General features: G+C 43.9%; 1 pseudogene; it reads right to left on the bottom strand.

Annotated features, from left to right (window-relative positions):
- Positions 1 to 14,312: 14,312 nt before the first annotated feature.
- Positions 14,313 to 14,430, bottom strand: LOC114464157 (uncharacterized; annotated as a pseudogene).
- Positions 14,431 to 14,718: the final 288 nt, after the last annotated feature.

Below are 14,718 nucleotides of genomic sequence, written 5' to 3'. Positions count from 1 at the left end.
AACCAGTCTAATCTATGGATAATTCCTCCTCCACAAATACAATTAAATATCTAGGCTTAAATATATCACCAAACCTAAATGAATTAATTAAACTGAACCTGGATCCGCTGTTGGATAAAGTCACAGAAGACCTGCGGAGATGGAACAACCTCCCCATCTCACTCCTTGGCAAAATAGCCTCAGTTAAAATGAAAATCTTACCTAAAATAAACTATCTGTTCTCTATGATCCCGCTGAAACCACCAACACAATGGTTCAAAAGATTAGATTCTACAATTACAAAATTCTATGCTAGGAATAAAAAACCAAAAATAAGCCTTTCAACTCTTCAAAAAAATAAAAGGGCGGGTTGGAAGCCCCTAATTTCACGCATTATTACCTAGCAAACCAAATTCTATATTTAACAGAATGGCTAAAACCAAAAGAATACCATAACACCTGGCTAGAAATAGAACAGCTAGACTGCAAACATATTAAACTCTCTGATCTTCCTTTTATCACTGCGACCCTCAAACATCATAACTGCTTTAAAAACTCACTCACCTCACTGACTCACCTCCACCCTGACTGCGTGGTGGAAAGCCCTGGATATTACAAATGTTCAATTAAAAACTAGTATGCTGTCTCCAATCTGGCACAACTCTGACTTTAGAAACAGAAAAACACCGCTCTATTTAAAAACATGGGAAGAGAGCGGAATTATTCATCTCCAAAACCTCTTCGAAAATGATAAGCTCAGGACATATAACAATATAACCCAAACATTTAATATAAATAAAAGTAATTTTCTTCAGTACTTACAAGTAACAGAGACAATTAAGAAAAATACGGCAAAAGATTTAATCACCTTACAACCTCCAGAACTGGCCATATATATGAAAAAAATCTCAAAAATATACAGAGCACTCTTGAACACTTACCAATCACTAAATGGGAAGCTGAACTCTCAATCACTACGAACACCGATTTCTGGACAGAAATTTGTTGCAATACCTTTAAGATGACTAAAAACACAAATCTTCAGCTAATTCAATACAAGGTCCTCCACAGATCCCACATTACCCAACAGAAAATGTATAAAATGGGCTTCTCCCCAACAGACATCTGCTCTCAGTGCACCCAGGGAACAGCTGATTCATATTTACATGCCGTATGGCTTTGTTCGCCAGTTCAACAGTTTTGGTCTCTAATCACTGAAAAACTGTCCTCCATTTTGGACTACAGGATTCCTCTATCTCCAAATCTATGTCTGTTAGGAGACCTCACTACGCTTGATATTCCAGTAACTCAATCACAATCCATCCTTGCGGCACTCGCCATAGCAAAAAAAAAACAATATTACTGAATTGGAAAGATAAAAAATCGTTAAGCATAAACCAATGGAGAAATCTCCTCATAGAATTTATTTGGAAAATGATGTCTGCTCTCAGAAAAAAAAAAAATAACCTGCTTTGAGGAGCGTTGGACTCCTTTTCTAATTGCATTGAATCTTGATTTTTCATTTTTAGCCTGATGATCTAGCCTGCAAGCAACTGCCAGCACCACTCTTTACTAACACACTGATCTAACTGTAGTCCTGGACCTCCATGGGCTTGTGGGGTGGCCTTGACATGGGTGGCTTGAGCGGGTTGCTGGGGTGTTTTGGGTGCCTCTGCGGGGGCGTGCGTCCCTTTCGGGTGCTCTCATGGTCCCTGTGCGGTTTGGTGTTGCTCTCCTGCCCCCTTCTTGCACGTCTGGGTGGCCCTTGGGGCTGGGGGCCTGCGTGTTTCTCTGCCACTCTTTCCTCTTGCTCTCTGTCCCCCTGTCTCGTCCTCCCCCCCTCCTCCGCCTTCACTCTGCGCCTGCTCTCCCGTTGGGTTTGGCGTGGGGGGCTCCTGTCGGTCCGGGATGCTGGTGGGGGCTGTGGCCTTCGCTTCTAGGTGTGGTTGCGCCGCGTGGATAGCTTGGGGGTTGGCTCGTCTGGGGGCCTGGAGTGGTGGGGTTTATGGCTTCGGGACAGGGGGGTCCGAGGCGGGTGGCGCTGGGGGTGGCTACTCTTGGGGGCGGCGATTGCGTCCTGGGTTGTTGGGTGGCAGGGTGTTGCGGTGGGTTGCTCCGCCGGCCGGTCTGGGCGCCTTGGCCTGGCTCCCTGGGGCGCGCCTTCGCTGAGGGTGCCGCTGGCGCGGTGGGCTCCCCGGGGGCTCACTTGGGGGACCGCAGGGGCTGGCTTGTGTAGCTTCGGGGGGAGGGAAGGGTGAGTTGTGGGGCCTTGCCCGCCCTGGGGCCTCCCCTGGGTCGTGCTGGGTGGGTGTGTGTGGGGGCGTGGCCGGTGGCTCCTGTCCTGGCAGATCCGCGTCGGGAGTGGTTGGTCTGCTGGCTGGGGGCGCTGGGCCCCGTGGGTGCCGTGTCTGGGCGGGGGTGTCCCGGGGGTGGATCTTTGGGTTCGGCGTCTCGGGGGGCGCCCCCCCGCCGTCTGCCTGGGCACTGGCCGCGGTTCAGCGGGGTGCCGCGCTGCCTTGGGCGGGGTAGGGCTGGTGGCTGGGGCCTGCTGTCCTCCTGGCTGTGCTGGCGTCGGGGGTGTCTTGTGTCGGCACGTGGGTGATTGGGGGTGGTCTCCGTGGGAGGGGGGTGCTCTGCTGGCGACGTTGGTGTGGAGTTGCGGTGCCTGGCTGGGGGTGCATGGATTCGCCTGCCTGTCGGTCCGTGGCTGGCGGGGTGGCCTTGCCTGGATGGTTGGTGGTGTCCTCTTTCGTCGGGGGGGCCGGGGCCGCCAACCTGTGGAGGGTGCTATGTCGTGGTTTCGTGCGGGCCTGCGCTGGCCCTGGTGTGGGAGCTGGCCTCTCTCCTGCTCGGCCGCCGCCTGCTTTGGCGGGGCGGGCCGCTCTGGGCCGGCTGGCGGCGGGGGTCACCTCCTGGGCTGCTGGGGGATGTGGCTGGTGCCTGGTTCCGCCTGGGGGGGAGGGGTCCCGCCGTGCTCTGTACGGCCGGCATGGTTCGGTGGGGTGCCACGGGGGGTCTCCGGTTGTGCTGCTCGGCGCGTCCCTGTGGCCCGCAGTGCCCCGTGCCCGTCTGCGCCATCTACCGTCTCCGGTGGCCTGCCATGCCGATGGGCCGGGCTCCTACCAGACAGGCCTCCTACATGGGCACTTCACATCACTCACTCCCAGTTCCACCACACTCACATACCCAACCCTTGGGGGGCTGGATGGTGGGGCTGGGGGTGGAGGGGGCCGACGCCTGTGCTACTAAGTCGTGGTACGGGGGCGGCACACCCACCTCTGGCTGCCCTACAAATCCCTTCAATTTTAATTACAACTCAACACACCACCCCCCCTGAGGGTGGGACAACCACTTGCACCCTCCGGAGCTATTGCACCACATACACAAATATACACATAGGCTGGATGGGGAGCACCGCTCCCCTCCATCCACCCTTTTTAATAGCACTTCATACATTCACTAAACACATACATTCATTCAGGGGATAGGGAAGTGCCTCTCTTTTGGGGAATGGAGAGGCACCATAACAGGGTGGTGGGTAACTTCACACATTTGGGCCTGTCGGGTGGGGGTCGGGCCCTTCTGCTGATGGTTGGGCTGCCGTGTGGGGATCGGGAGGGTGCGGTCGGGCGTGGCGGGGCGGGGCGGTGGGTCTCTGGGGGGCGTGGGGGGTGCTGCTGGCGGCTCTCTTTGCGGGGTCTCTCCGGGTGGTGCCGGCCTGGTGGGGCGTGGGGGTGCCCCTTCCCTACGGGTGGGGCTTGGTGCTTGTCTCGTCTCCTGGTTGCCTTGGGGGCGCGCCTCGCGGCGTGTGGGTCTGGGGTGGCCTGCCGCGCCGGTGTGGGGGATGTGCGCGCTGGGGGGTGCTGGCCTCTGCGCCGGGGTTGGGGTGGGGTTGCTTGGCACTCCGGGATGATGCTCTTTGCTGGGGGCCGGCTCTAGCTGTTCCGGTGGTTGAGGTCGGTATCGGCCGCTTGGTAGGTCTGTCCTGCTATCTGCGGGCTGGCAGGTAAGTGGGTTCTGCACCTTTGGTGGGGGGCTGCTGGTCCGCATCGGTTGTGTGCCGTTGGTGTGCCTCGCTCCAGCGGTGGCGGCCGCCGGTCGCCCTTGCGCCGGTGGGGGGCATTGTCCTGTGGCGTGCGCTGTCCGGTGGGAGGCGGGGCCTGGGCTGCTGTTCTTGCACCGTCTGTGGCTGTGCGGTCTTGCTGGGTTGTGGCCTGTTTGTGGGCTGGGGTGGGGGTCGCCCTCCACAGGAGTTTGGCCCAGGGCTCGCCCTTGGGGGTTCACTGTCCTGCGGTGGTGCCCTTGGGGTCCGGCGGGCCCGGCCGGTCCTGGCGGGGGTCTTCCGGGGCAGGTGGTGCGGGCCGTGCCCTACCATGCCTGTGGGTGCGGCGCCGGGTGGCCCCGGCTTGAGCGGCGCCCTGTGAGCCAGGCTGTGTGGCTGGGCCCTTTGGTGGGGGGGCTTTCTAGGGCTCATCCCGCGGGCGGCATCAAGGAACGGCGATCTGGCTCGCTCTGGGGTGCCTGGTCGGTGTGCCTGGGGGCCGGCGGGGCAACTTGCAGCATCCCCTTGGTGCCCTTGGCGACTATGGGCATGGTCACTGTCCCTGGGGGCGCTGCTCTTGGTGCTGCTTCCGTTCCGGGTCCTTCTGGCCTGGGGTCTGGGCCCGCCGGCGGGTGCCAGCTGGCTGCCCGTTCGGCGCGGCTCTGGCCGTCTGCTGGGCGTGGGCCTTAACTCCGCTGCTGGGGTCTCGGGCGGGGGGCTCTCTGGGCCCTCCCCTCGGGGGTTGGGTGCTTGGGTGTGGGTGGGTGGGGGGGGCGGGATGCTGGCGGGGGGCCTCGGGGTTGGGGGTTGGGGTCAGTGGCGGGATGCGCTGGGTGCTCGGCTGCTTGGGGCTTCCTCGGAGGCGTGTGTGGGGGGCAGTGGCTGCCTCTCAGCCTGGGATCTTGGGGGCATCTGGGGGGTTGCTCGACCGTGGGGGAGGGTGGCCTGGGGCTCCCTGGGCCCACTCTTTCTGCTGGCCTGGCTGCACCTGCGGGCCCGGGGCAGTTCCTGGGTTTGCGGTAGCGGTTTTAGCACTGGCACGCCTTGGGATGTGTGATAAAACTCATACTGGGCTTTACTTCAGACATGTTTATCCCAAATACCTGCTTTAGGTACTACCACTCACTCATTCCCCCTGTCCACGGCCACCACCATTATAGCTAAGCTTCACACTTGTCACTATACTGGCTCGATTACACAACATAATAAGCACAATATATTCTACAACTTCACATCTCATCCTCACTGTAAAACAATCTATTCTTCCCCACCCTTTGTATTTCCTACCTTGAGTCTCTCCTCCCTGCTCCCTTTCCCCTCCCCCTCCCCCTCCCTTTTCACTTAGGTGTAACACTGCTCTCCCTTTTTATATCCTCCCTATAATAAAATATTTCTTACCCTTCCTTAGGGAGAGCTGGTGATGGTCACAATTAAGCAAAGCATGCATTGCTGTCTCATAATGATTGCACTTCTTGTAGTGTTGACCTCTGACAGCATGTGCAGACAAGAAAAAAAAAAAAAAAAAAAATCTATGGATAATTCAACTTGCCAGACTTCCAGTCAGAGGGAAAAGTTATGGATTACAAGTACTCACATTACTGTAACTATTTGCTTTTATGGGAACTTGTAGTTTTTTTTTAACATATTTCTAAATCAGTAATTTTACTTGTACTTATATGTTTTAAAAGAAGCAAAGTAATTTGTTAAATTTCTACACCCAACCGTAACTGAGTAAATTATTGTTTTTGTTTTAAAATAATCAACAGACATTGTGAAACTACACAAAATGAAATTACCAGACAACAAATGCATCGCATCATAGCCTACCAATCAGATTAAACGTAAGACAGGATTGAATGCTGGTAATTTTCTTTGTTTCAGAGTTCACGTGTCGCTATTATTATTATTTTTTTAGAAATTACATTTGGACAAACCTTTTGTTTTAAACAGCTGCCTTTGTGGTAAATAGAGATTGGAGAGATTTCTTAAGTTACCAAGAATAAACGTGAGGGGTAAAAGTAACCAGTAACTTTTACTTTGAGTACTATTTAATTGAGCTACTTTTTAATTGTACTTGAGTATTTTTTGTATGACTTACTTGTAATTGAGTACAATTTCAATCAAGTGACAGTACTTCTACTTGAGTAGGATATACTGTATCAGTACTCTTGACACTTCTGCTTCCAGTACATCTCAGGGAGATAGAGCTAGCTCACTAAAGTCATCTATCCAAACTGAAGTAGATAATAAAAACACTAATTTCTATCAAGTCATTGTCATGGATTTCCCAAACAAAATGTTTGTAACAATGACTACATTTTTCAGCAGAGGAATTGTTGTAGTAATGGATTCAAAACATCTGGCGGCAGACTTCCCACTGCAGAGTTCATGTCTTGACTTAAGTGGTAAAAAATATAAAAAAACTCAAGGTGTGTGAGGAGATTTTTTCGTGTATGTACGTGTTACATTTACACAAAAACACTAGTAACCGCACCAAAATTGAATTTATGCTATATGTGTGTACAGCAGCTCAGAGGGACATCACATATGTTGCCAAGAATGTCAGAAAAGGAATCACAGAAAGCAAAAATGTACTTAAACATCCATCTTTGTGCCTAATGAAATAACTTACTCTAATTGGGTAATTGTCAGTCTACCTAGTATACACTATTAACAAAACAAAAGGTGTTCCTATTGTCTATTAATATTGAATGCAAAAGCTTAATTCAGGAGTCCCTGTGCACCAGATTGAATTTGCACGCCACACTGTGATGTGCACTGAGATGCCACATTTCATCATATTGCAAAGAAGGAAACGGTCCATGCACACACAGCAGGAGGGGTCACACAACTCCAGCAATTTGAAGCAGGGAGACAGAAGGATATGGAGCTGCTGATAGGCTGCAATTGTCTCACTGCTCCTACTGAGGTAAAGTTCACTTTTAGATGAAGTGTTCAAGGTGTGTGTGACAGGCCTGCTGACCATACACAAGCCTTTTATTAGCTCGCTCACAAAGCTCAGTTTATTTAGCTCACATGTGTCAAACTCAAGATCTGGGGGCCAAATCTGGCCCGTTGAAGCTCCTAATTCGGCCCGCAGGAGAAAATAAAATGACAGCAAAAACAGGACTCAAAGTTTAAATCAGATATGTCAAACCTCCAAATACACAAATTCCATTAAACTGCACTTTTTTCCCAGGGCTCACTGTTTTCCCCCATTCCTATATCACATGATGGCTGTCATTTTGATCTGAAATTGTTGTTAGTGCTCTTAATTTTTCCAAAATCATACAATTTTCCTCAAATTATTCTCCAAATTAATTAAAAAATGGTCACAAATACAAGGAAATTTTAGTAAAGATTCAGCAGAAACTTTTTGCTTGGATATTGTCAGTGCCTTACATACTTTCCGCACTATTATACATGGAAGTGCAAACTTGGGCACATGAATGATAAAATTATTCATTTTACTACCAATAATCTGCGGACTAATAACGGACTAGTTTTATCTTACGTGGGTGTGAGATTAAACGAGTCCGTATTCAACTACTGAATTAAAAGAAGTATGACAACCCTGACAACTTTGGGGTTGGGACCCCATGTTGGGTCGCCTGGAATCAAAATGGAGTTGCCTAAAATACTTATTGAATAGTAAAAAAAAAAAAAAAAAAAAAACAGGTAAAAAAAAAAACGATTAAAATTCTTCTTTTTGAAGAAGGTTTCATTTGTTCAGACAACTGGATTCAAATTCTATTTAAAATGTTTTTGAAATATTATGACTTGCTGGAATGGAACTCCCTCCCAAGTCAGGTTAAACAACAAATCACTGTATACAATTTCAAAAAAAGATTATCTCAGAAAACTTAAGTCAGTACTGATAGGACTATGGGCTTTATTTATGTAACCATGTTTATTTTTTAGATGCTGAAAATCAGACGGAGCCTTTGTGATTGTTTCTTGTGTTTTTTGTATGTTAAACTTTCTGTAGTTATTGTCAATATATGTTATAGAATGTTTTGCATAATGTGTAAAGAATATTTGCTTAAAAGGCTCTGATTTATGTGCCTGCCTCTTTAAGAGGCACTCGGTTTCAGTGAGCAGTGTACACGTGACCGGTAGTTTAGTTTTGGTAAGTAAGAGCTTTGAGTCGGATGTTTAACTACGTATCTGTTTTTTAAAACGTTCTTCTGAGTTGTGTTCAGTTCCTACTCCTGTTCCTGTGTGCTCCAGTTTGTTGATAGTCAATGACCAGAAAACTGTATATATATATATATACTCAACAACTATATTAGAACTACTACAATAACTAGCATTAAATCTGCTGTTAATTGGAATAAAATACAGCTGGAACACACTCCATTTAAAGAGAAACGGACGTCTCATCTTTTCATTCCTGTGCCCTGATCAGCACCCCATCCAGTTTGCTGTCTTAAACCTAAAAGAACTTGACATCGTCCTATTTCTTCTCTTTCAACATTGATGTGTAAAATATATTGTCACAGTGAAAAACTGCGGACCTCAGAAAGAATAGCTTCTTGCTATGCAGAAGCTAATGGGGATCCATAATAAACAAACAAGCATAATACTATCAATTAACTGAATACTATACTTAAACTTTCTGAAATATAAATCTAGTTCAAATAAAGTGCAGCATGAAAATTTCTCAGGTGGCGCACTTTGTGCACGAATCCTGGCAACTCTGAATTTGTAACACACTTTAATAAACATGATGAAAAATTAAAAGAAAAAAAAAATGTCTCTGAGGATGCCGGACATTTGTGATATCAAAATAAGGTCATGACTCAAAAAAGGCTGGGAAATCCAACAATAAAGCAGGATTCTTAATGTCTTGTGCAAAGCAGACAGGAACTGCAATTACAGTATGTCTCACATACTACCTGAGCTTTTTATGATATCATTATCCGCTCATCATACCCTAAGGACCCACCTACTTGTGTCAGATGTCTGTAGTTCTTTATCAAAGAGCTGTGCCACCGTTTAACTCCGAAAAAGGTGTACAAGCACGGATTCATTACACAATTATTGGAAACAGGTGTGTGGAAGGTGAAATCTAAAACATTATTGAGGACTTTGGAACAAGAACACAAGAATGGTCAACCTCTGCTATGGAAAGGAAGTACCATTCTTACCAAAAGTAAAAAGCTTAAGATTCTCAGAACTAGAGTAAATCAGGATAAAAAGAAACAAACAAAGAAATCGAGGTCATCCACAACAACCAAAACATTTATATGGTTAAAAAACACAACATATATAACTCAACTGGGGGAATCAACATACTCATAAACCATATAAAAAACTAAAATAATCCAAAAAAAAAAAACATCTGGACCCTATTGTAGTAAACAGGTACCTGACTTTCACCCATTTCAGTAAATATCAAAATACACTTGTGTTGCTTTGACTAATTTGTTCGGCCTTTTTCTTTTAGTGAAATAAATTCAGCATTTGACCATGGCAGAACCATTAGCATCAATGTAATGGTTATCAAAATTCACCTTATGGATTATTCTCTTACTAATATTTAAAAATAGGTAAGTTTATTAATATTCAATGAGCTGAGGAGGCGTCTCGATGACAGAGATGTTGATGGATCTCTAAGTTTAAGTATTCCAAGAGGGAGCTGTTCATTGTCTGAGAGAACAATATCCATATTTTTCAACAGAGCAACCGACTGTAGCTGAAAGACTTTTTTCGACAGAAGGCAGAGCAAATCCAGCTTCATAGTACAGGCCTCAGATTTAATGTAGCAAGGTAAACGTACCGTGAAGACATTGTTTTAGTTATTGTCAAACAAGACAGTGTTTCTGATATGGCAAAGGATCATTCTGGGAAATATCCTGTTTTGGTAAGGAATCACGAATGGTATATGTGACAGTGAGGAAGCAGTTTATCAGCTCATTAATTTGTGGAATTAGATTTGAGTCACAGATCTGTTGGAGCACTACTAAGAATCCTAGAGCAAACAACATTCGCTGAGCATGTATAGTGTGGATTGTTTTTACGGTGTGTGTGTGTGTGTGTGTGTGTGTGTGTGTGTGTGTGTGTGTGTGTGTGTGTGTGTGCATGTGCATACCCTGGTGTGTGTTACCTGGTTCCTGCTCTTTTCTTATTTTGTCTCTATCTTGCTGTATATAGTAGCAACTGTGGTGTTCTGAATATGTATTGATGTTTCCGTAACATCAGGGGAGCAGACTGCAGCATTCATCAAGCTGCAGGTGGCCTCAACATAGATTTGGCACTATAATAGGTTTTCTTCCCATAACTTTTTAATTACAGAAAAAAATACAAAGTAAATATTTGATGAAAAGTTTATTTATTTATTTTGATAGTATTTACTTTTGTTTTCATATAAAATATTCGGGAAAGAATATTTAATTGTTTTAAATAAAAAATTTGTTTATTTGGTGGCTTCGAGCAAGGAAGAAAACATTACCCAAGGAGGGGAGGGGAGAGCGTGGACCGTCTCACGTTTCTACATACTGCAAAACAAATACTATTCAGAATAGGAAAACTGACTAACTGATAATCTGCATGACTTGCAAAGAATATAATGCAAATCAGTCAAATACCAATAATGGTAATAAACTGACAATTGCCAGTATATATATATAAACTAGCTCATATTGAAAATGGTAAGACTAGCCATAGATGTAATGGGCTTATAAGTGGCATTACATTAAGTCCCATCCTCTCTGTACAGTGACCAGACCATATCTTTGTGAACTGACTTTAAACTCTGAATACTTTGGCATTGCTGTTGATGTTAATCCAGGCTGTTCAATAATTTCACCTCACATATTAACAGGCAAAAACTGGTGCTTCCAAACTTTGGTATTATGACATTTCCAAAGCCTCTAGTACCATGAGTGTTCTCTTTAAAAGTGAAAAGGTCTTTGTATGTTGAGTGGTGGAGGTTTGTTAAACACTTTAAAATAGGTTTACAGTTTGTAATATTTCACTAGGTTGTGAATTTTTAGTATTTTAGATTGAATAAAGACTTTATTAGTCGGTGCTAAATAATCAGTTTTATTATGTATTGGCTGTCTGGAACTTTGATAATTGTTTCCCCACACTTCAATACAATAAGTGAGATTGGGAATTACTAAGGAGGAATATAAAGTTCTGAGAGCTTTCATCATGCTTTGCTTTGTTAATAATTGAGCGTTTTTTTTGTATTTTTATTTCACATTTATTTTATGTGTCTGATTATTACTAATTATTACTCCTTGGAATTTATTTTCAGTAACATTTTCTAATGTTCTATCTTTATTTATATTTCTGGGTTACTTTTATATTTACCAAAATATCAGTATTTAATTTAATTTATTTATTTATTTGAAATAAATTATTCATGATCCATACATTTATTAATTTTTTAATTTTGTTGAATTATCCATTGACTGTTCATTAAAATTGTCACTATTATAAAATATGTATTTGTGTTATCAGCAAACAATAACAAATACTTAATTTATTTTATTATTTCAACTGTATATTTTTCTTTATCTCGAGTGCATTTGTTGTTTCTCCTACTGCTTCTATTGATACCATTGATGTGGTGGTTTTAGCTTTAAAGCCATATTGAGACTCATTTATTGTTCTAGGCTTTTCCAGAAAGTTGTCTAAATGAGAATTGAAGTGCTTTTCTGAAAAAAAAAAATTGTGGCAGCAAGAAAATGGGCCTATAATTGGTAAAATATGTTCATTATCATTTTTGTATATTTAATAACTTTTGCTGTTTTAATTTTTTTTAATTAAAACATCATGTTTTAAATGACAAGCTAGATTTATGATATGTAAGAGGTTTCACAATATTTTCCTTTATTAATGACATCTATATTTTTATTTATTTATTTATTCAGTTTATTTCCGACATGGTTGCATTTACGGAAGTTTTGTTATTCCTTTTTTTGGTTTTTTTTGTTTTGTCCATGCCGAAAAAGGAGACGAGAGAAACAGTTTGCTTATCCAAGTCCCGTCCCCTGTTTTGAACACAGAAAATTTACATCAAAGCTTGTCTCTCTGATCAAACAGCCTTAGGTTGTTCTGAACACAATTTCATTTTTTTTTTTTTGTCCTTTTTTATGTAGGATTTATTCTCATCTGTCGTCAGTGTTGTCTTTATTCATTCCTCCTCCTCTCCATCGTTGTTCATGTCGTCCTTGTTCCCTGCAGATTTCATTCCCAGACGTTGTTTGCGTTCCTCCAGTTCAAAAGAAAAGTTCATCTTCGTTCGAAGTTCCTTGTTATCTTCAGATAGATTTCTTAGCATACGAAGGATTATAAAGGCACATACCCCTATCATTAGCAGGCCAATGATCATGACCCCTAACAGGTAGAGGTCCTCCACATCTTCCACTGAGAGGTTTGAGAGGCACAGCATTTGGGTTTTTCCCTTTCCATCCATGACGTAACCACTTGGGAATGTCTCTTTTGGACACGGTGGTTCGTGTTGTTGTGATCTTCTGTTCGTGAAGATTGAGTCGATTGTGTTCATTGACCAGTTGATAAGTTCTATCTCGTTGATGTGTTGATCTCGTATTCGTGTAAGAATGTGTTCTGAGTTTTTTCTTTATATCTAGTCAAGTTTGCAGCTTGTTTTGTCTCAGCATCAAGGTTATTCCAGCTGGTGATAGCTCTATTGACAGTGCTGTATTTTCCAATGTTAGATTTAACCCTTTCTTGTAAAAACACATTACTATGTCTTAGTTCATAAGCAGTTTGTTTGTATGTAAAACGTTTTTGTATTTGATATGGGAGTGTTTTAAGTGAGGCGCTAAATGCGAGAATTTGTGTGTTGTAGTGTATAATTTCTTGCAGTTTTAGGTATTTGGCCTTTATAAATAGTTTGTTTGTGTGTACGTTGTGTGGTGCTATATCATGACAGTGTGTGTGGATCATTTACTTTTACATTTTTTTTTACAATATTTATTATCTCATGCACAGACGGTGAAAAAACTTTGATTGAGGATTTTTAATGTAAAATATAGCTGGACTGATGATTTCCATTATCTGGAATTTGAGCAGCCAACTTGGCCCTCCTTCACAAAAAAATATTGAAGCTATTTACTATTTTATTTGGATCATAATTTGGCCCATTTATATTATTAAAATACTCTGGATATGTTGCTATGGGAGATCCATGTTTTATTATCCAGAATATCCCAGGTTGCAATCCTAGTGAATTCACTAAAGGCGTTGCAAATCGAGACCATCAATGTCGACACCAATGACAATTCCATATGTTTCTGCTGGCAAATGTTAATCTAACAAAATAATCATCGTAAAACACCATTAAATAAACAAACAATTTAATAGCAGCCTCCATACTCTCCCAACAAGATATATATCATGACACGGCAGCACATCCGCACAGAAACACGGAGAAAATAACAACAACAACTCAGAACAGCCTCAGTGAGGCGCATCCACAAAGCAAATCCTTCCTTTTGTACCATTCACTGTGGAAAGTACAAAACATTTTCTGACCTTTCCTTTGCTGAAGGTCTGGTAGCTCAGGTGCTGGTCTCCCATCTTTTAAAAGCTGTTGTTTTTCCTCAAAAGAAAATTTCTCTATCGTCTCTTGCGTTGTCATTCTGTCTGTAGTGTTAAAAAGTGGGAGGGGGAATGCAAATAAATTACAGCCCACAATTAGGTGATAACTGTCAAAGATTTTTGCGCAGTGATATTTGTGAGGAGATAGGGCAGAGAAGAGGAAAGACGACCGAGGGATAGCATTTTCAGACCTCGAGTTATTATATTTGGGTTGAATTAATTCACAATTTTAAGAACATTTTAAAACCTTTCCTGTTTCGTCTCCCCACCGTGGTTGGGGGGGACACAGCAGAGATCCGCACTCTCCATGGATGAAGGGGATCACTCCCATACACCTCACGCTTGTTAAAGATGGTACCGCATAGGAAGAACAGGCCGTATTGATGCTGTAGAGCTGCACTATAAACATAAGCATGTCCTGGTTAATAATAATAATAATAATGCATCAGTTTTATATAGCGCTTTATCATAGACACTCAAAGTCTCTTTACAGAATTAAGGCATTATTCTTTCACTCCCACTTAGTGGTGGTAAACTACTATTGTAGCCACAGCTGCCCTGGGGCAGACTGACGGAAGAGAGGCTGCCATAGTGCGCCATCGGCCCCTCCGACCACCACCAACACTCACTCACACACTACATTCATACCAGGCAATGTAGGTGAAGTGCCTTGCCCAAGGACACAATGACAGATACCACTGGGGTGACTGCCACCCCACTGTGGCACCTGGAATTCTCAGTGGTCTCCCATCCAACTACTAACCAGGCCCAGACGTGCTTAGCTTCCGAGATCTAACGGGATCGGGCAATGACAGGCTGGTATGGTTATGGCATGCACACCCATCGGATTTGGATCAAATATTCAGAAAAATTGATAAATGGGACAAGGAATAGGTGATTACATTTTGGTGATGTTCTGGCTACCAAAAGAAAATATATACAGTAGTTGCTGTATATATCCCATTCATTTTCCCATTCTGCTTAATGATGATGTCATAGGTTCTCTCAGAATCAATGTTCAATGTTGACAGGTAGTCATTATAACACAGCTCAATGTTGACAGGTGTTGAACATGTTACCGTGACCGGAGCGTGTTTGCTGAGCATGAGCTGCTTGGCGGA

Source organism: Gouania willdenowi, chromosome 5 (assembly GCF_900634775.1).
Source record: "Gouania willdenowi chromosome 5, fGouWil2.1, whole genome shotgun sequence".
Taxonomy (NCBI): Eukaryota; Metazoa; Chordata; class Actinopteri; order Blenniiformes; family Gobiesocidae; genus Gouania; species Gouania willdenowi.
Note: the sequence above shows the minus strand (reverse complement) of the source record. Positions and strands in the feature narration are given on the sequence as shown.